The following is a 22227-nucleotide window of genomic DNA, read 5'->3' on the forward strand; positions in this document are numbered from 1 at the left end:
CTCATTAATGATTCCTTCCTCCTGAAACCAAGGACAAGTCTGTTGAACAAAATCGAAAAACTGTTCTAACTGTTGGATGGGTTACTTAGAACCTCTGTCAGACAACAGTGCCTTCAACATTTGGGCATACAAATTGTGCTGAGGAGAGTTGCAATTCCCCATGCTTAATACTTGATGAATGGTCCCGAACTTATCTCTAAACAACCGACGGTGGCCAATGCATCATTCCCTTCAACTGATTTCACTGTAGCCAACAACCTAAGGATAGAATCCCATCACTTGATATATTCAGAATCCTTACAATTTTCCCTTGGCTCGAGTCCCTGGCGCCACTTGTTGCAATCCACACAGTGTAGTCGCAATTGAACAGGGTCTGCGCAGTCCCGAGAAAGGGGAGGCGAGGGGATGAAAAAACGAGAGACTCAAAAAAGCAGGAATCACGTGGGCTGTGAGTAAATGCAGGAGTGCAACAGCTATCACACATGCCCAGCTTGATTATGCAGTTTATTTTATACCCTAAGTACAAACACTGCATTCCACTGTTTACAAACACTGCATTCCACTGTTCTCACAGGAAGCTCCTGTTACTAGGTTATTACCACCGCACAAGTTATTCTTTGGTCTTATTAGCCCTATGATAACACAGTTTTCTTAGACTTCATTAACCATAATCAACATATCTTTGATCAACACATAACCTTGCCCGGGGCACCTCCTTCTTTATCTCCACTCTCTCCAGGTACACTTTCTTCTTTATCTATATATTTTCTGTAAACCTTGGGGCCTGCTTTGCAGACCTCCAGGAGTCTTGCTTTGCAGGGCTCCCCACACTCATAGATTCATGGCTATTGACTTATGATGACAGGGCCTGAATTCTCATCTAGGTCTTATGTATTCTTCCTGTGGTACAGAATGAACTGTATAAAGTGTCCATGATATCCTCAGTGTATCACATGTAGGTCAGAGGCCTGGTGTAAAGAGAGGGCTCTTTCAAAGACATGAGGGGATTGGAAAGAGTTTCATGAGAGGGCTGTTTACAAGGGTGTGGGAAAGGTTAAGGAAACCAAAAAGGAATGAGGTAGCATTTTGAGCTAGCAACAGCTGCAGAGGTGCTTTTTCTACATCCCAGACCTGAAGAGGCTGGAGTGTAAGCTCTGTCAAATCTGGAGAAGGGGAATCATAGCTGTAGGCATGGCAATTAGATAGAATTTGTGCCCTTCATTGGACAGGTACATCCACTACCATCATTTGCAGTACTGCAAACCTGTCATAAGTGCTGAGTTGAGTTTTCAGGTCAATCTTAACCAGGAACACAAAGAACAAGGAAACTCACTGATCCTCTACCTAAGGTCATTTTCTCAGGCACAGAGCAAGGTGGAAAGGCTTTGCACTGGGTTGGAATAAATAATGAACAATATTCACCAGAGCTAGTACTGTATAATATGAAAGAGTTGCTTCTTCCTAAATTAACTTAGAAATTCAAAACATTTCTATTTTACAATATCAAGAGATTTTTAAACATAAAAATTAAAAATTTCTTATCTAATAAAACTGAAACAACAGGGCAAAAATGTGGAAAATAAAAGCAATGAAGGGACTTATGCTCTAGGGATCAATTCATATATTAAAACACCAGGTAAATAACACCAGTTTTTAATTCAGGTAAAGAATAGTGTCCATTTAATAATTGAAGAATTTAAATGGTATATGAAAGACAAAAATATCACTTACAGATGAAGAAAAAAATGAATAAACACTTGGAAAAAATAAAATGAGATATCTATGCCACAATTAGCTTAAAAATAAATATGTAATGAATTATTAATAATCTTGTATAATGGATATCTTTCCCAAGTATAGCACAACATGTAGCAACATACAGGAGAATATTAGTACATTTTACTGCAAGAAAATTAAAAACTAATATGCTAACCTCTGTATTAATATAATTAATGCCCAAAGTCAACAAAATGGAAAAATATGTTCCACATATGTTTCCTATATATGGAGAAATACTAAATAAACTTGGTACTGTTAAATATCAATTAGAAATTAATACCTCCATCAAAAAAATATTTTCACTATTTATGAACTGAACGACTAAATATAGTTGAGATGTCAAATCTCCCTGAACTGATGTACAGGTACAACCCAATCCTAATAAAATACCACCAGCTTTTTTCAAAAAAATGGAAGAGCCGATTATTTATTTAGAAGAGTAAGAGCACTGATAGCTAAAAATGTCTTTAAAAAGAAGAAGAAATTTAAAGTATTACTCCTTCTTGGTTTTAAAGCATATTAGTTCATGACAGTTGTAAAAACAGTATGGCACTAGCATAAAGATAGACATAATAAACAATGGAACTGAACTGAAAATTCAGAAATAAGCCCTCATACTTGCATTCAATTTTTTTTTGACAAGGCTGTCAGGCCCACTTAGCGAAGCTATCATAAATTGTTTGGGAGAACTGGATAGCCATATCCAAAACAAAAGGACCACTGTCTCATAACTTATAAAAATAAAAGTTCAAAATGAATCAAGACCCTAAATATAAAGGCTACAACCAAAAAGCTCCTAGAAGAAAATGAAGGAAAATATCTTCAGGATCTTGTGTTAGGGAGCAGTTTTTCAAAACTTGCACCTAAAGCATAAGCACCATAAGAAAAATAAATAGAGAAATTAAGTCTCCTCAAAATTGAGCACTTTTGTTCTTCAAAAGAGCTCGTTAAAAAAGTAAAAAGACAGTCTACTCAATAGGAGAAAATATTTGGAAACCACATATCTGATAAGGGATTTATATCCATGTCACATAAAGAGATTATACCACTCAATGATAAAAAGGCAGGCAATCCAATTAAAAAAATGGGTCAAAGATTTGAATAGGTAATTTTCCAAAAAGAAAACATAGATAGCCAGAAAACACAGGAAATAAATGTTCAATATCTCTAGCTATTAGGCAAAGGCAGAAAAGAAAAAGAGATTTCATTTCATACTTTACAGAATGCTCTAATCAAAAAACCAGTGCTGGAGAGGATGTGGAGTAACAGGAACACTCCTTCACTGTTGGGGGGAATGTAGATGGTGAATCCTCTGTGGAATACAGTTTGGCATTACCACAACAACCTGAAAGTAGAACTGCAGCAATTCAGTTATTAGGAATATATTCAGAAGAACTGAAATCTAGGACAAGGATGGACATTTGCACACCAATATTCATAGAAGCATTATTCTCAATTGCTGAAAAATGGAACCAACATATTGTCCATCAGTCAACGAATGGATAAACAAAATGTGATACATACATACAATGGACTACTATTCAACTGTAGGAAAAAATAAAATCTAGATACACATGACAACATTAATCAATGTGGAGGATATTATGTTGAGTGAAATAAGCCAGACACAAAAAGACAAATATTTATAGTCTTATTAAATGAATTAAGCACTCAGTTGTGTTTTCCCTAAACATGGCTCTTCTGACCCTTCTATTTGAACGTATAATTAGTCGTAGTGCTGAGAGGTGTACATCCAAGAGATTAAAATCTTTGGGCTCTCCATGTGCTAGGTGGGCATTGAATCCAAATGGAGCTGCAAAACCTACTCTCCAGGTTACTCTGGATACTCTGGGTGTATCCAGGTCATTGGATACACCCAGAAAAACTACCAAGAATATGACGGTGGACATGACCATTCCAAGGAACTGAGGCAATCTACAACTATAAACAAGAGGGGAATCGAAATCCCCTCTCAATTAGAGGTTGAGAGGGCATCACCATCTCAGAATTGGGGAATGAACCATGGACAAAAATAGATTTACTGGTATCCTACTATAGACTTATTGTGTTTCTAGCAATAGAAGAAATTATATTTTTGATTTGGAGGCAGGGCCAACTGGAGGTTCTGAGGGTAGGGTAAGGGAAAAACAGGTATAATATGGGGACAGTTTAGGGACTTGGGAATTGTCCTAAATGTCATTAGAATGGCAGATACAAGCATTACATATCTTGCCATAACATACAAAACTGTGTGGGAGAAAGTGTAAACTACAATGTAAACTATAACTCAGACTAGGGGCAATGGTCCAAAATGTTTTTATCAATTGTATTGAATGTACCACACTAGTGAAGGATGTTGTTAATGTTAGAAAATGTGGGAGGTGTAGGGAGCAGGGCACATGGGAATCTTCTATAATTTTATGTAATATTTATGTAATCTACTAAATATTTGTAAAAACATAAAAAAAATTTAAAATAAATAAATAAGTAAATAAATGCAATCAGCAAACTCACAATGGTAAACTCAGGAGTAGAGGTTATTAGGAAATAGAACGTGAGTGAAAATGGGAGCTGAAACTTAATATATGTATTATTATCATTAAGGCAGATTGAAAAATGTTGAAATGAACAGAGTAGATAGTAAAACATTATCGTGAGTATAACCATCATTGGTTAATTTATGAATATGATTTTGGTTGAGAGGGGTAGTCTGCGGACCAAAATGTCAATTGAAAGGAAACTAGAGAATAACTTCTGGAATATATAACCAAGTGATTTTGGATGAAGATTGTGGTTAATAGTATAAAGAAGAGAAAGCTCTATTTTTACATATTGCTAGGAATATAGAGATATGTGGGAAAAATACAAGTAATGTAACTTATGCATGATAGTTACCAATAATATTGTAATAATTTGGAGCAATGGCAAGAAGAAAGTACATCAATATTAAGTGACAAAAAATAAGAGGGTATAAATGGGTATACAACTTTTCTTTTTGAATATTGAAAATGTTCTAAAATTAACTGAAGAAATGAGACCCCAACTCTGTGATGAAAATGGGAGCCAACAAATGTACCTTTTGAATGGTTTTGTACAAAACATGGAAATGTGTAACATAGGGAATCCAGTGTTGGATGACAGACTCTGGATAACAGGACAAATATACTAGTGTTTTCTATGAATGATAGCAAATATATAATACTAATATAGAATGGTAATAATTGGATGGGATGGGGTAAAATGCACCAAATGTAACATATGGTCTATAGACAGTAGTAATATTTTGCTCATGCTCTATCATAGTTTACAACGAATGTTTCAAAATAATGCAAGGTTTTAGAGTTGGGGAGATGCATGTCATCCCTGTATGATGATATACTTGTTTGTTTAGTAAAATTCACAAATTTAGTGTACAGTACTTATGTCTGTTCATGTATGATTGATATATTTAAGTAAAATTTTATTTAAAAATGATCTAAAATATTAACAAAACTTTCTTAAAAAGAGACAAAGTGTACTAAATATGATTGACTTCATTTATAATTCATGAAATATAAAATGTATGTGATATCAATTTTTATACCTTAGTTTGGCTTTTTAAAGTTTAACAACATTTATTGTTTAAGAGGTTTAGGGAAACTGGCACATATATACAGTGTTGGTGAGTCAATATTTTGGCACAAATGTACTAGTTGGCCATTTATTGTTATTCTATTTCAAATTTTAAATATGCATATCTCTTAATTCAATAATTCTTTGTTAGCAGTTTATCCTATCACTGTAATGCCAAAAGTATGCAAAGGTAAGGATGTGCCTATGACTCTGAACAGCTAATGAGTCATAGCTGTGGCATCTACCTTTGGAAAGTGAAATAGCTGAATGAATGTCTCTCTACCACCCCTCAAGCCCTCAACCTGTATGTGCCATCTCTGATCTCCTAATCACATATGTGATTAGGAGCATTCATTTGGTTTTATTTTTCATAACTCCATATTTAAATATAACTGACCATCTGAGATATAATTTGAATTGAAAATTCTCTTTATACAATTTATATTGAAATAATGTGGATGACATGTACAATTCTTTATGTGTTGTCAAAGGGTAAAGTGTGACAATAATGTTGATTTGAAAAACAATTTAATATAATAAAACGATCATTATATTCTTTGTTTAAATATTATTTACTTGTAATGTAATAGTAGCTGATAGTAAGCCCTAGATTTTAAAATTGTGACATGAACAGGAAAAAAATGGAAAGAAATTACAAATTTTAAGAGAGGGCAATGCCAGGTTTGTTTTAATATGATCATTTGTAAAAAATAGAGAACAAAACAAAAACATTTATAAAAATGTAAATAATATTTCAAATATAAAAGAAATTAATTATAACATAATTCTATTTTTTATTTGACAGTTCGAACAATTGGGTATAATAATCTCTAAAAATGAAATAAATGATTGGTTTAGTTATTAAATTTCAATTTTGGCAATAATTCTTACTAGATACTCGAATTCCTGTTTGGGAATTCTTCACATCGTATTAGAATAAATTACAGGAGATAACTATTTGCCAACACATAGTTTCAAAAGGCAGAAAATCTCAAAATCTTCTTCAATAGTTGTCATGTTAATCACTATCAATCTTGGAGATTATTTTAATTAAAGAGCATAAATAAAAAAGGGTTAAAGAAAAAGGATGTATCTCAAGGTATTTCTCTTCTCCAGTCCTTCTCAAGTAAAAGCAAGTAGTTACTTATTGTGAAAAAAAAAATACTGGACACAGGAGCAATTTGCCAGTTGCACTGAGTAATTATTGTTCTATACTAAAGTGTTGTTATTTTACATTTATCTGGTAACTTTGCAATATTAAATTGCAAGAAAAATACCATTAGACAAAATTGCAAACTTACTTTTATTTCACAGAAGGTTATTCTATAATGGTGGATCACACCAAATATTGATTGTAACACTTGGCCATATGTCTTTGAGCAAAAAAGATTATACCTGTAACTATTTGTAACTACCTATAAGTAAGCCTCATTTGTGAGAAGTAGAAAAAACTAGAGATCATTCAAATATCATTCTCAAATGCTGCTTTTATTAGTTTTGGAAAAAATCTAAGCAACCTAATTAAGAAAAAATGTTAAGGAATATAAATATAATTTTCAGAACATAAAGCATGCATAGTAGGATCTTATTTGTATAAAAATGAATAGACAATAAATTGTGCATTCTCTGCCTATAGAGGTTTACAGAATATCTCAAAGTATATTCAGGAAATAATTGAGTCTGTTTGACTTTAGAAAAGTGAATTGCCGATAGATGAATGGCCTTTTATTTGTCACATTCTAATCATGTTTTCAAACCAACATATAATGCTTCTCCATTATTTTATTTGCAAAAAGATATAAACAGACATATTTTGACTGGTAAATATTATCAATGGGTTAGTAATAATATATAAGTTCATTAAATTATATAATTGTTTATTGATATACATTATTGCTAAATGGACATTAACAAAGATTTGGTTGCATTAATTAAAATTCATCATTTAGTAATTCATCTAACCAACTTAATAGATAATTGTCCTCTTTTTAGCAGTCGGAAGATATCCACAGATATCACACAAATTAGAAATGCATGAGTTTAATAATGTATACTTCCATTACCCAGTAGATTCAAGAAAATCATTCATTTCACATTTCCCCTCTAAAGTTATTCACCCCTAGACCCATTTTTAAAAATTCTAATAGTATCTCACATGCCGCCCAAAACAGAGGGAAGCAAGCAGAAGTGATTACTATGAAAGCAAGATGAAAAAGTTGAATAGCCCTTTAAAGTAGGCAGCCCAGCAATGTGAGAGGGGTGCTGCTCTTAGAACATCTCCCTGTATTGTCATTAGAATGAAACTGCTTATGCGGGAACTGAAGCCCTTTTGTGAAGTTGCCCTTGCTCTGTCTCTTCTCAATGGGAATAAAATGTCTTCGCATCAGAGCCTGTGTGATTTGTGCTGGGGTTGGTGAACTGCATTAGAATGGGTTGACATTTCTTTCTGTGCTTCTCCACGCTGACATAATGTTTGTGTTTCCTCAGAACCTGCTATGTTTCATTTTATATCTCTGCTTGATTTCCTCATCTACTTCCATGCATTAGTTTTAAAATACTATGTAAATTGCTTAATCTGCAAAATTTATCTCTAATGAATAAATCTCCTCTCAACTCCAAATTCCGTCCTCTAAATGCACACTTAACATTTCATTTTTCAAAATTTTCAATTTTCAAAATCATTGATTGTAAGATTTATAAAATCCTAAAATGAGCTCTTAATTCAAATGCTCACAACTCCATTTCTTCCTTACACTTCCCATATCAGCATATTGTTTAATCTTCCTCATAGTTGGATCAATCAGTTCTCTAGGAATCATTCTTAAATTCCCCCACATCCACAATGCAAATCAGAATGCTCTCATTAGACAGAGAAAATTTTCATTGATAAAATCAAGGAAGCCTTCATTCATCCAGTCAATATTTGGCTAGAAAATTTAAGTATTTTGTGACACTTTTTCAAACCAACCTCATCCTAACCCAGCACTGAATTCTGGGACTCTAGGCATATCAATTCCCTTATAGATTCATGGCTATTGACTTACAAGGACTTGGCTCCAATTCTCGTCTAGGTCTTATATTCTTCTTGTGGTACAGAATGAATTGTATGAAGGATCCATGAAGGGTCCTCCTCAGTGCATCCCATGTAGGTCAGGGGCCTGGCAGAAAAAGAGGGCACATTCAAATGCATGAGGGGATTGGACAGAGTTTCATGAGTGAATTGTTTACAAGGGTGTGGGAAAGATTAAGGAAGGCAAAAGGGAATGATGTAGCATTTTAAGCTAGCAGCAGCTGCAGAGATGCTATCTCCACATCCTGGACCTGAAAAGGCTGGAGTGTAATCTCTGCCAAATCTGGCGAAGGGGAGTCATAGTTATAGGCATGGGGATTAGACAGAATTTGTGCCCTTCATTGGACGGTTACATCCACTACCACCCTTCGCCATACTGCAACACCGTCGTATGTGCTAAACTGGGTTTCAGGTCAATCTGAACCAGAAACACAGAGAACAAGGAAACTCACTGATACTCTGCCTAAGGTCAACTGGTGAGGCAAAAATAAGGTGGAGAGGCAGGCCACTGGATCAGAATATATAAATGAACAATATTCAACACAGAACTGTATAATATAAAATGCTGCTTTTCCCTCAATTAACTTAGAAATTCAAAACATTTCTATTTCACAATATTTAGAAATTTTTGAACATGAAAATACATTAAAATGTCCTGTATAATAAATCTGCAATAAAATCACAAAAATATGTACAATAAAAGCAAGAAAGGGACATATTTCCTAGGAATTAATTACATATACTAAAACATGAAAGAAATAACACCATATTAAAAAATCTGGTAAACGAATATTGTTCAGTTATAATCTGAATATATAAATGGTATATGAAGTTCAAAAATATCAATTGTAAATGGAGAAACAAATGAATAGACATTGGGAAAAAATACAATGGGGTCCTATGGCACAATTTTCACAAAATTAAGTTCCTAGAGAATAATTCATAACCTTGTAATATGGAAATCTTTTCCAAATACAGCACAACACATGACAATACATAGGAGAATAGTAATAAAGTTTACTACATGAAAAGTTAAAAACTAATGTACTAACTTCTGTATTAATAGGAAAATTAATTAATGTCCAAACACCATAAAATGGAAAAATGCTTTGCAAATATGTGGCCTATATATGGAGAAATCCTAAATATATCACGTACTGCTAGATATCAATTAGGAGTTACATAATGTCCCCCAATAATATTCTTCCCTGTTTATGGGCTATGGGACAAAATATCTTTAAGATATCAATTCTACTTGAACTGATTTACAGATTCAACCCAATTCCGATACAATACCAACAACCTTTTCAGAAGAAATGGAAAAGACTATTATTTATTTTAAGGGGAAGGGGTCCCAATAGCCAAAAATGTCTTTAGAAAGAACGAATTTGGAGGATTATCACTTCTTGACTTTCAAGCATATTACTTCACTACAGTTGTACAGACAGCATGGTCGTAGCATAAAGATAGATATATTAACCAATGGAACTGCATTGAAAATTCAGAAATAAGCCCTCACATTTGCATTCAAGTGATTTTCGACAAGGCTAGAATCTGAAAGTTGACATAGGCTTTGGCTTCTAGCTTTGAGAAGTGAAATAGCTGAATGAATGTCTTCCTGTAAGTAATTTCTACCAATCCTCAATCTCTATATGTCATTCCTGATCTCCTAAACACATAGGTGATCATCATACTTAATTAATGTCAATAATAGAACAGTAGCATTCATTTGGCTTCATTTTTCTTATCTGTATATTTATACATAACTGGGCATTTGAGATATAATTTGAACTGAAAATTCTCTTTACATGATTTTATATTGAAATGATGTGAATGAGATGCACAACTGTTTATAGGTTATAAAAATGTAAAAATAAAAAGCATAATGTATTTAATATATTAAAATAATCATATGTGCATTATTTAATTATTATTGACCTATAATGAAATAGTAGCTCTTCATATATACTTTATATTAAAATTTTAATGTAATACAAAAATCAATTGAAAGAAATTACAAATTTTAGAAAAGGGCAATTCCAACTTAAATTTAATATAATTATTTGCAAAAAATAGAGACAAAACAACAAACACTTATAAAAATATGAAGGAAAACACAAATGTATAAGTAATTAATTATAATGTAATTCTATTTTATTTGACAGTCTGACCATTGAACATTATAATCTCTAAAAATGAAATAAATGATTGGTTTAGTTATTTAATTTCTGTGTAGGCCGTAATTCTTTTCAGATTATCAAATTCCTGTTTGGGAATTCTTCACATCTTATTGGAAGGAATTAGAGCAGATGAGGATAGGGAATGGGAATAGAAGTTAACACAGGAGTATAATTCAATAGAAATTCAAGCTAGGCATCACCTCATTGACCAAGTGTCCAGAATCACATTTGACATTTTAATTTTTTTAATATCAGTGATGCCGTGTGTTTTCTGGTCTCCTAACAATGGATGAGGTAATTTTATACATAGACGAGGTTATTAAAAAAAATGGGTTTATAAAATGAGCGACTCTCCTCTGCTAGAAAAATAGGTAAAGAGAAGACAGAAATGGCCTGGAAATAATCTGCTAGAGTTTAGGACAACAGGGGAAAGCTGTGCCCCACCCACAACAGTGAAGTACAAAGGAAAGGAATTGCAACAGCAACCCTAGTTAAAAGCCAAAGCTCCAACTGCTGGCATCTTTTCCTACCCAATAGACACTTTTGAATTCTCAGGCCTCTGTACCAGCAGCTACATACAAAGGGTATCTCAGAAATCTACCTGCTCAAGAAAGGGGAATGAGAGGGACATAGCCTAAGGCTGACTCAGCATTTTGATCACATATTTGGACCACAGTGTCCTATGAGCTGTTGGAGGCTTGTCGGGACCATACCAATTTTTGCCTGGGAGCCTGCAAGGGAGTAAAGAGCTCTGACCCTCTCAATCTCCCTCTATACTGACCAGGACTGGTTTCTGAGGACACAGAGGGGTGTGGGATTATGTCCTTTCTGGGGAAAGGGAGCAGGCTGCCAGCAAAGATTGGAGAACTGCTTCTGCGAGTGTTTGAATTAAGAGACTATCACACAGTTCCAGTCCCTGTTGCAAAACACGTTCCTAACAGTCAATGAACTGAGAAAACTGTGAAAATGTGTCACCTGTGCTGACCAAGGACAAGCACATGAGGAAATTAAAAGTAAGTAAGACGGAGCAGATGTGGCTCAATAGGTTGTATGCCTGCTTCCCACATAGGAGGTCCCAGGTTTGGTTTCAGTGCCACTTCAAAAAATCAAAAACAAACAACCAAGCAAACAAAACAACAAAAAAACCTCAGGGGAGCCAATGTGACTCAGTGGTTGGGCCCATACAATGTCTTGGGTTCAATTCCCAAACCCCATTATCTAAGAAAACTAATAAAGAAAAGAGACACTTTCCAGGCTTTACTGCCTCTCTCCCAAAGGGTCTGGGAAGTGGGTCTGCACTGAATCTAGGTCATAGATTTGATCAAATTTCAGGAACATCCTAAAGACCCAGAGCAGGTAGAAATGAAAATCAAAGAACAGCAATAATATACAGCATCCTGCCCCTAAAAGTCTAGGGAAAAAAAAGAGAAATTGAGCATCTGAGTAATTTCACCATCTTACACAGATGCCTAGATATCAGAGAAAATTGCAAAGCATAATAAGAAAATGGAAGAAATGGACCCCAAAAAGGAATGTCTCAAAGCCCCAGATGAGATACAAGACTAGGGACCACTAATCAAAGAGATGCAAACGATTTCCCCAAATCAATTTTATGGGTAGAAACAAATATGGTTAAAGAGATAAAGGACGTCAAGAAGACACTGAGTGAGAATAAAGAATTTGAAAACCAGAAGAGATAATTAAGAGAGTTGATAGCAATGAAAGACATCAAAGGTGAGATCAAAAACACTTTAGGGACTGCAATACAGTTTTTCCTTGGATAGTGTGGTCTGCAACTGGGACAGCAACTGCTGGTGCAGATAAGCCAGCTGGCAAGATGACAAAAGTGTCTCTATTATGGTACCCTATGACACACATGATTTCAGTCACTTGCATGATGTCAACTTGCTTACTAGCCTGGTGGCCATCATCAAACCCAGGTCTCTGGTACCAACAAAGAAGCTGAAGAATCATGAGAAAGAATATCAGGAAATGTGCCAGTCAGTCACAGCAGGAAGATCCAATGGGTAGACACAAGAAAGTGAAGGTTACAGGAGGCCAGCATGAGGTTGGAATAAGAGAATGATGAGCTCACCCACAAACTAGTAACCAGGAAAATTGCTTTGCAGAATTACTTAATTGAGGCAAAAGGCAAGACAAATATGTTGAATAATGATCTCATCCTTGAGCAAACTAAGGCTTGATGGAGACTGAGGTAAAAACTGAGGAAGAGAAGAGGAAGCAAGAGGAAGAAATTGTCCAGCTAAAAGAAGGCTTCAGGAAACAGCTAGAGAAGGCAGAATATGAAATAAAGAAAACTACAGCTATTGTGGCAAAGTATAAACTGATTTGTCCCAATTTAAGTACCATGCTGGAGAAAAAGCAAGCAATCAGCAAGAAAGATCTGGAAGTGGTAAAGGGTAAAATGACTGCAGGTAAATTCGGCAGTGATATTTTCAGCAAGGAGGATGCTTTGAGACTAGCAGCCATAAACAGAGAGGATGAGGGAGTTGATACGGATGTTGAGAGGGCTCACATAAGAAACAACTGATGGAAATTGAGCTGCAATTTGCAAAAATCAAACTGCAGTTGGTGAAAACCGACTGTATAATCCAGGAACTTGAATATCAGAAAGGAACCCTTTTGAATGAAATCCAAGCTGCAAGAAACTCTTGGTTTAGCAAATCCCTGAACTCCATCAAAATGGCCACAGTTAATGTACAAATATTGGAGCATTGCTACTAACCATGGTCAATGATCTCTATTATGGTTTACATTTTGGACCACACACTTCTGTCAATTATGATAAAATTTAAGGTGGCCTATATCCATCATGGTAAGAACATTTAGAACAATTCCAATGTGCCAATTGTAACAAATGTACTATACACAGATAAAATGTTATCAATAGGGAAAAGGGAAAAAGGGGAGGGTGTTTGCTCTTTGGGAAGACCGTATATTCTGTATATGTCTTTTCTGTAACCTAAATCTTCTTTGAAGACAAGAAGGAAAAAACAAGGCACTGGAGCAATAAATGAAAAAAAAATGTCAATGTACATACAAGACAACAGATCGTACAGTGATGAAAGACATAATGCTAAATTAAATTTTTAATTATTATTTATTTCAAAATCTTTTTAATTTTTTGCATTTAATTAGTAATTTTAAAAATTATTATTATTTCATTTTCTTAGTAATTTCACTTGGTTATTTTGTTTGTTTCATTTTTGAAGATGTTTTGGGTCACAGATGGATTATGATTATGGCAAGGAAGGATCATTGGGGTGGGGTGTCAGTGATGGGGGATGCATGGGAGGAGGTTCACTTGGTGCAAATATATAAGGTTTATGAATGTGTTCAAATGTTCATGGAACATTGTTATGGTGGGTGGAGATCCACACAATAACTCAAAGAATAAGTAATTCCCATCCTGGGATGATCTGCCCCATTGTCCAATGGGACAACAAGAATTCCCCAAATATAGGTGCAGTGACTAATAAAGGAGGATGGATCACTGATGTGCCCTTGTATTGATGACTGTACACATGAGACTTCTCTTTTGAAATTGAAACTTAGCCTAGTATTATAGGTTGCCTAAGATTTACCTCCTGAGAGCCTCCTTGTTGCTCAAATGTGGCCTCTTTCTAAGCCGAATGCAGCATATAAAGTCATTACCTTCCGAGCAGCATGCACAAGACTCCCGGGTATGAGCTACCCTGGCACTGGGGGATTACTACCGAAGACCAACTAGCAATGCAACTAGAAAATGACCTTGACCAAAATAGGGAAACCTTAAAGACAAATGAGTTTATATAGCTAAGAGACCAAAGTGAGTTGGGTGCTCATTCCAGAGGTGACGCTCATGAAGTAGAATCTTAAACTTCGATGTGGAGGCAGTGGCCACTGGAGATTCAGAGTGGAGAGAGAGGGAAAAATATTTGTAATATCAGGATATTTTCAGGACATGGGATTGTGCTGAATGATGTTGCCATGACAGAAACGCCCTTTATTTATCTTGTCAAAACTTAAATAAAATGCATGGGATAATTTAAAGTATAATGGAAAGCAGAGTCACACTTAGTGGCAACGTTCCATTATGTATGCTCACCAATTGTAATGAATGTACTACACTAATGAAGGATGTTGTTAATGTGGGAAAGTGAGGAAGGGTTAGCGAACGGGGCATATGAGAATACCCTACATTTTTATTTGACATTTATGTAATCTCATTATCTTAAAAAATATAAAAATAAATAAAAGTAAAAATAAAAATTATAAAAACGACCATAGGCCTCAGTCACTGCAGGCACCATTGGACCACTGCCACAAATGGAGGGCACATAGTTCCAGCCTTACCCAAGCACAAGGGCACAATGATAAAAACAACCAAAAACCGGAAGGATTATTCCTAGTATGTCCCTTTGATGAAAGTTCAGGAGGCTGTAGAGCAAGCCAGAATCTTTCGGCAGCTCTCATCTTTCTTGTATGAGAGTTTTCAGAGATGTTGTTTAAACTGACCCAATTTAAGTTGATTACCTGTTTTCTAACTTCTTTATGGAAGACCATGATCAGATCCTTTATAGTATTACACATCATTTTATGGGCTTGCATGTTTAGTGGAGAAGTGAGAAATTCAGAACTAAATGTCTTTTATTTAGAAATAATTATTCACAATTACTTTTTTTTTTTTCATAGAAAATGAAAATTTCTATTCTTCCAAGGTGGGAGTAGTAGTATCAAGATCTATGTCACAGCAGGGAAAAAATGGAAACCTAAGCCTCTTAACTTTTTAGGATTTATGCAGACAAAGATAGCGTGGGGCTTGTCATAACCTTTGTCAGCTTTCATCCTGAAGGTGATTTCTTCCCAAGGTAAAGAAAATCCTGTCTGTTCCTGTCTGAACATTTCCCAATGAGAATTGGCTTATTTTCATGTTCTGTTTGGAACATCTGGAAATGAAGTGCCAAGAACCTTGTCGTCGATGGCTATCAAGAATATACACTAACTGAAAAAACCTAATATTTTGATAAGTGCAGTATAAAATTAATCATTTTGGCCAAGCTCTTTAACAGGGTCCCTTTAAGAACTCCCTGTGGGAATTGCAATTTCCTAAATGTGTCTAAGAATGAACACATTTTTTACCTTTGTCAAAAATAATGTCCGATGCGCCGATTGCAAGATGCAGACTTAGGGAACCTTTTACCAAGAAGCTTAGAAAGGCTCATATGCAGTGTTGAGAATGGAATAAATTGTTCTAAATTAAATAAAGTGGGAATATAGAACCATGGACAAAACATTCCATTTAATGTTGACATATACTTCCTAAAGAAATACTAAATGCTATAATTTTGTTAAAAGGCATAGTATTAAAATGGGAAATAGATGTTAGTTTCACATCACCTCAGTTTAATGTTAGGCAATTTTCCCTTATTTCTGTAGCTCCTAAAACTTCGTCCTAGACAACTGTAGGTGAAGAGATGCAAATGCATTGTAACATGCTTGACTGGCTATAAAATATTCATAGAAATACTTACCTCATAAAAAGGAATAATCATTCTTTAAAACTTAATAGAAATGTTTTTAAAATTATACTTAACGTGCTTATAAATAACCCTGCAGGAAATCTTTTTGTAAGGGCAAAACTGATTTTCCAATTTTATAAACTGTGTTGCTATGTGTTTTATGCTAGCCAATCTACTGTCAGCTCTACAATAACATTTATTCTTATCTGATTCTTACCTAAGTCTTGTCTGTGCCATATGTTGCAATTAAAATTTAAAAAAAAACATACTCTTGGAAGTTAAAATGACCTAAAAGCCATCAAACTCCAGGAACAGGCACTATGTGCTGTTCATGGTGGATCCTTTCCTCTAAAATGATTTTTTAGATCAAAAAAAGAAAGGTCCCCCAATCTGTATGTGTTTAGACCATGTACAATTCTTAAAACTGATATGGTAATTTATCTAACAGCCTTTCTTGCCCTCTTCAAATAAAACTTTCTGTAAGAAATCTTTCCTGTAATATTCATTTTTTTTACCAAAAGGAAATATAATCCCACATTCCAAAATTGTAGAAAATGACGCAGAAAAAATGTGGAACCTATGCAATTACCACTAGCTCACTTTAAAGTATCATTTTACTTTTGATAGAGGAAAAATAGTTAGGCAGGTGAATATCCCCTGAAATATAGAGATTGGTGGTGATATAATTTTATTGACAGGATGGTTTAGAATAACTAATCTTTTTATTATAATATAAAGGCTAGAAAATTATATTTTGCCAATTATTTCTGTCAATCATTTATAATAATCTGTTAATTTTATGGCTATTTTATGCACTGTACAGGCTGCCTTTTCATATGCCCAAGTAAACTGAGGATGTCTTTCGTGGTATGATTCTCATACTTATACTGTATAGGGCTTACATTCAACTTCTAAAAATTAGTACATTCCATAGAATGCCTAAATTGAATAATTTTCTTGAAATGGTAGGTGAGGGCAAAATAAAATGGCCCTTGGTCCAGCTCTATACATTGTAGACCTGGTTCAAATACTAGCTCCTAACATTTTTTTTTCTTTACACAAAATTACGAGGTACATACTTTCCAATAGTTTGATATATCTGTCTTTTTAGTTTTCCTTTAACTCTTTCAAAAGTTTATGAGATGAGTGTATAGATTTGTTTTCTTCTCCAGCCCCATATCAGACTTTGTTATGTGTATTGCTCACCATAAGTCTAATATGTCCCTCACTGCAATGCTTTTGGGTTAGTAGCAAGAGAAAAGTTTGGAAAGAATGAAAATTCAAATTATGGTATGTGATATAAGAAATTTAAAGTACCTTTAAGGTGACAAATCACCTTTATTTAAATTAAATACATGCTTGAGTCATCTTTCTGGAAAGAACACTTCTATTTACTTAGTAATATGATTACTACTCTATATCCTATCATTAAAAAAACAAGCTCTAAAATAGCTTTTTTTCCTCTTCCTTCAATTCTAAATGAACAAGAGAATGAGTAAGCCCTCTTGTATGATTTGAACACTTTTATTTTTCTGAGTGTGACTTTTAGAACTTTATGTAAAATATTCCAGCTAATTATGTATATCCAAGAGCCTTCTAACCAAATACACACAGATTTTAAGACATGGTGACCAAAGAATAGCTCTATAGCCCATGATTCCTTCTAAAAGTTATAAAACCCTCCCTCTTTCCCATTAGTTACCATGCTTGGGCAATAACTTCAGCTTGTGATTAGTAAATTCAGCTGTCTGAAATAAAACCCCATGAACAGCTAAAGTTTCAACCTAACCAAGTCAGAAAGTAGCTGGTAGCCAACATTTGAACACTGAACCCAGCATGAGGGGAAGCATAGCAGAGTGAAAATCACAGAGCTTGTACAGACTGGCTTCTTCCCATCTGGGTCAGATTGCAGATCCAGCCTAAACCCAGCTTCACCTCTGGAAAGGACATGTGTGGGAATTACAACAGCCTCTCTGGAAAACTACATGTCATGCCATGATGGTCAGTGCTCATCATACTCTGACTGCACATGCCACCTCAGGAGCTATGCTGTGACTGTAGTTGGAAGTTCCTTGACCCAAAATTAGGGATGAAAGAGAAGGGTGGGCACCGACATCAGCTACTGCTTAGTAAATTTGGCTGTAGTTGCTGAAGGCAGGGAGAGGGAAGAGAGGCAACGTGGGGTCACTTTTGGGACTTGCAGTTGCCCTAAATGATATAGCAGGGACAGATGCTAGACTCTACAGCTCCTACCATGACCCATTGAATGTACTGAGGGAGAGCATGAACTACAATGTAAACAATAATCCTTGCAGTACAGTGGTGCTCCAAGATGTATTCATTAATGCAGTGAATGTGCAAGAATGATGAAAGAGGTTGTTGATTTTTGAGGAGTGGCGGTGGGGTGGGGGATGGAGTATGTGGGAACCCCTTGTGTTTTTTAATATGACTTTTTTGTCATCAATGTATCTTAAAAAAACAATGTAATTAAAAAATAATATTAATTAATTGAATGTAAAAAGGATTTCTTTTTTTTTATTTTATTGACTTTGTAATAATATTACATTAAAAATATATATGTGAGGTCCCATTCAACCCTACCCCCCCACCCCACCTCTCCCCCCCCCCCCCCCAGCAACACTCCCTCCCATCATCATGACACATCCATTGGATTTGGTAAGTACATCTTTGGGCACCTCTGCACCTCATAGTCAATGGTCCACATCATGGCCCATACTCTCCTCCATTCCATCCAGTGGGCCCTGTGAGGATTTACAATGTCCGGTGATTGCCTCTGAAGCACCATCCAGGGCAGCTCCATGTCCCAAAGACGCCTCCACCTCTCATCTCTTCCTGCCTTTCCCCATACCCATCAGCCACCATGTCCACTTTTCCCAATCCCAAGTCCTCTTCTATGTGGACATTGGATTGATTGTATCCATTGCACCTCTATGTCAAGAGGAGGCTCAGATTCCACATGGATGCTGGATGCAATCCTCCCACTTTCAGTTGTAATCACTCTAGGCTCCATGGTGTGGTGGTTGTCCTTCTTCAACTCCATCTTAGCTGAGTGTGGTAAGTCCAATAAAACAGATTGTAGGTGCTGGAGTCTGTTGAGGCTCAGGACCTGGCTATCACATTGTCAGTCCAGATTTCTATTTGTCATTCAAATTTTTTAAAATGCTTGGCTAAATCTTTTAGCTTTAAAATGGTTTGAACTACTTTCTTTCCAAAGGAAATAATAAGAAAAAATAAGACTTTATGAAGGAAATGCCTTGATACATCCCATCCACATATACTGGCACATTAACCAGTGTAATAACAGCATCCATAAAAAAAAAAAAAAAAAACACAAAAAACAGCATCCAGAACAGGTGTATTATTATCTTGGCTAATGTGTTTTGGGTATTTCCTTGTAAATAATCAGGCATTCTTTCTATTTGCTGAATAACTAATTTTACATTAAAAAGTTTAACTCTAAGGAATAGTAAAATTTGAACCTGTCCAATTTGGAAATGGCTAGTAGCCACCATTTTGACTGTGTCCCTGGCATGAGTGAAAGTGCAGTTGATTGAAAATCACAATTATGGTAAGGGTGGACTTCTTTCCAACCAGATGGGATTGAAACCACAGTCTAGACTCTGGCCACACCTGTGGCAGTGAGGAAGGTGACAGGTCCTGCATCAGCCTGTATGAGTAACTGCAGGTACATTCAGCTGACACAGACTTAATAGTTGGACACCTGGGGCTCCAAACCTGCACCCAAATAAGATACAAGTGGAGCCATGTTTCCAGCCTATACAGGTAACCGCAGGTAACTTTGGCTGGCATAGAATGAAAATCAAAAGTCTACCAGGACAACTGTGATCATCTTGGACCTGAACTGCATAGATTGCTGCTTACACCTGCAGCTCCTTCCCCATCCCAGGTGGGCAGAAAGGGATGTAAAACTTCATCATTCTCTCTGGGCAACTACAATCTAGGCCAGCACTTTGATTATTCCACACAGCTGTGAATCTCTCCCTACTGCTGACAAAGAAGAAAGTTGGAAGGAACTTCATAGGTCCCTGGTATAACAAGGGCAGCTTGAGCCTCCACAGCTTACAGCACCAACTACATGCTTGAATCCAACTGCACAATCAGCAAGGGAGAAAGGATAAGAAGCTCTAAACTAAAGAGAAAAACTGTACCCAGAAAAAATATTCTAGTAAGCCAGGTGTGAAGACACCAACAAAAAATTACAATCCACAACAAGAAACAGGAAGTTATGGCCCAGTTAAAGAACAAGATATGCATCCAGATGACATAAAGGAGTTGAGACAGCTCATTATAGATGTTCAAACAAATCTCTTTAATACATTCAATGAGATGGCTAAAGAGATTAAGGATATTAAGAAGACACTGGATGAGCACAAAGAAGAATTTGGAAGCATACATAGAAAAATAGCAGATCTTATGAGAATGAAAGGTGCAATAAATGAAATTTTAAATATTACACCATAACATATAGGAGATGACAGACTGATAATGTAAACCATAATGTAAAACATAGGATAACTAAAAATGTAAAGAACTGTGTATCCTAAAGTATGCACCATAATGTAAGCACAGATGTCACCTTGTTAGAAAGCTAATGTCTCAGACTCTGTACATCACTTTAAGTAAATATGATATGAATAGGGCGTAAGAGTATCAATGTGGAAGGGAAAAGGTTTTCTGGTGGATGTGTGGGAGTGCTGTATATTATATATATACATTGCTGTGGTCTAGGACTCCTGTGGTCTAGGACTCCTAGCTGAATAACTAGGGGGGGAAAAAAAAAAAGAAAAAGATAGGATGTGGAATTTTTTCAAGTCAACATTCTTTATCTAAGCTCTTTATCTAACTTTATCCAAGTTCTTTATCTATCCTTTAAACCCATCACTATATGCCATTCCCTAGTAAGGGACCATGACATTATATTGGGCTTCAAATTTCGGGGAGTTCTGGATCACAGAGTGTTTCAACAATGGCAATGGAGGGATACTGGTATGGGATACCAATGACAGGTGATATATGGCTGACAGGGAGCTGTACAGAACATATGTCCAGGGTGCATGGTAATGTTTGGATATACTCATAGTGGCAACAATTAAAAACCACAGCAGGGAGGGTACTGAGTTCCTGGCCAGTGGTGCTCTGTCGTGATCCCTAGGGGAGCAGCGACAGTCTCCCAGGTACAGTGGCAGGGACTGGGAGGGAGTGAGGGTTCAACAGTGAGCCCCTGATGCTAATGACTATGCTTGTGAGCTGATAAACCTAAAATAAGAACAAGGCCTAGAGCAACATTGTGCCTGGGAATTTCCTCCTGTCAGCCTTCATGTTACTCAAATGTGGCCAGTCTTGAAGCCAAACTCAGCATGTAAATGCAATGCCTTCCCCCCAGCGTGGGACATGACACCCGGGGATGAGCCTCCCTGGCAACGAGGGACCACTATCAACTACCAACTGATGATGCAACTGGAAAATGACCTTATATGGAAGGTTCAATGCGGATCAGCAGAATATCCATGTCTACATAAAATACCATGACTTTAAAATGCTGTTTGACCTAAAGTAAGGGGGAAATGGAAAGGAGAAATGAGTTTATATGGCTACGAGTTTCTAAAAAAGAGTCTGGAGGCTGGCAGAAGGATTGCCCTCATGCACAACTGAGCAGAGTCAGAGAGACAGATAAAGCAGATACAACCCCCAGATATTGGTTCCTTTGAGGGCTAAAGAGACCCATGGGAGTTATGGTCATGGCCGATGGGGTTAACTACCAGGGCAGATGGCCCCTCTTTGGAAATGGTGTTTATGTGTGATGAATCTGGACTCAAATGGGATCTCCCTTCATAAGACTTTCATGCTAATGTGCTGGAGGTGCAGTTAATGTTGGGGTTTAAGATATATTTAGGGGATTTGAATCTCTGGACTGACAATGTGATAGCCAGGTCCTGAGCCTCAACAGACTCCAGCACCTACAATCTGATCTATTGGACTTACCACACTCAGCTAAGATGGAGTTGAAGAAGGACAACACCAC

General features: G+C 36.0%; 1 pseudogene; it reads left to right on the forward strand.

The window, feature by feature from the left end:
* Positions 1 to 12359: 12359 nt before the first annotated feature.
* On the forward strand, positions 12360 to 13386 carry LOC101422532 (rab GTPase-activating protein 1-like; annotated as a pseudogene).
* Positions 13387 to 22227: the final 8841 nt, after the last annotated feature.

This window comes from Dasypus novemcinctus, chromosome 20, assembly GCF_030445035.2.
Source record: "Dasypus novemcinctus isolate mDasNov1 chromosome 20, mDasNov1.1.hap2, whole genome shotgun sequence".
NCBI classification, from domain to species: Eukaryota; Metazoa; Chordata; class Mammalia; order Cingulata; family Dasypodidae; genus Dasypus; species Dasypus novemcinctus.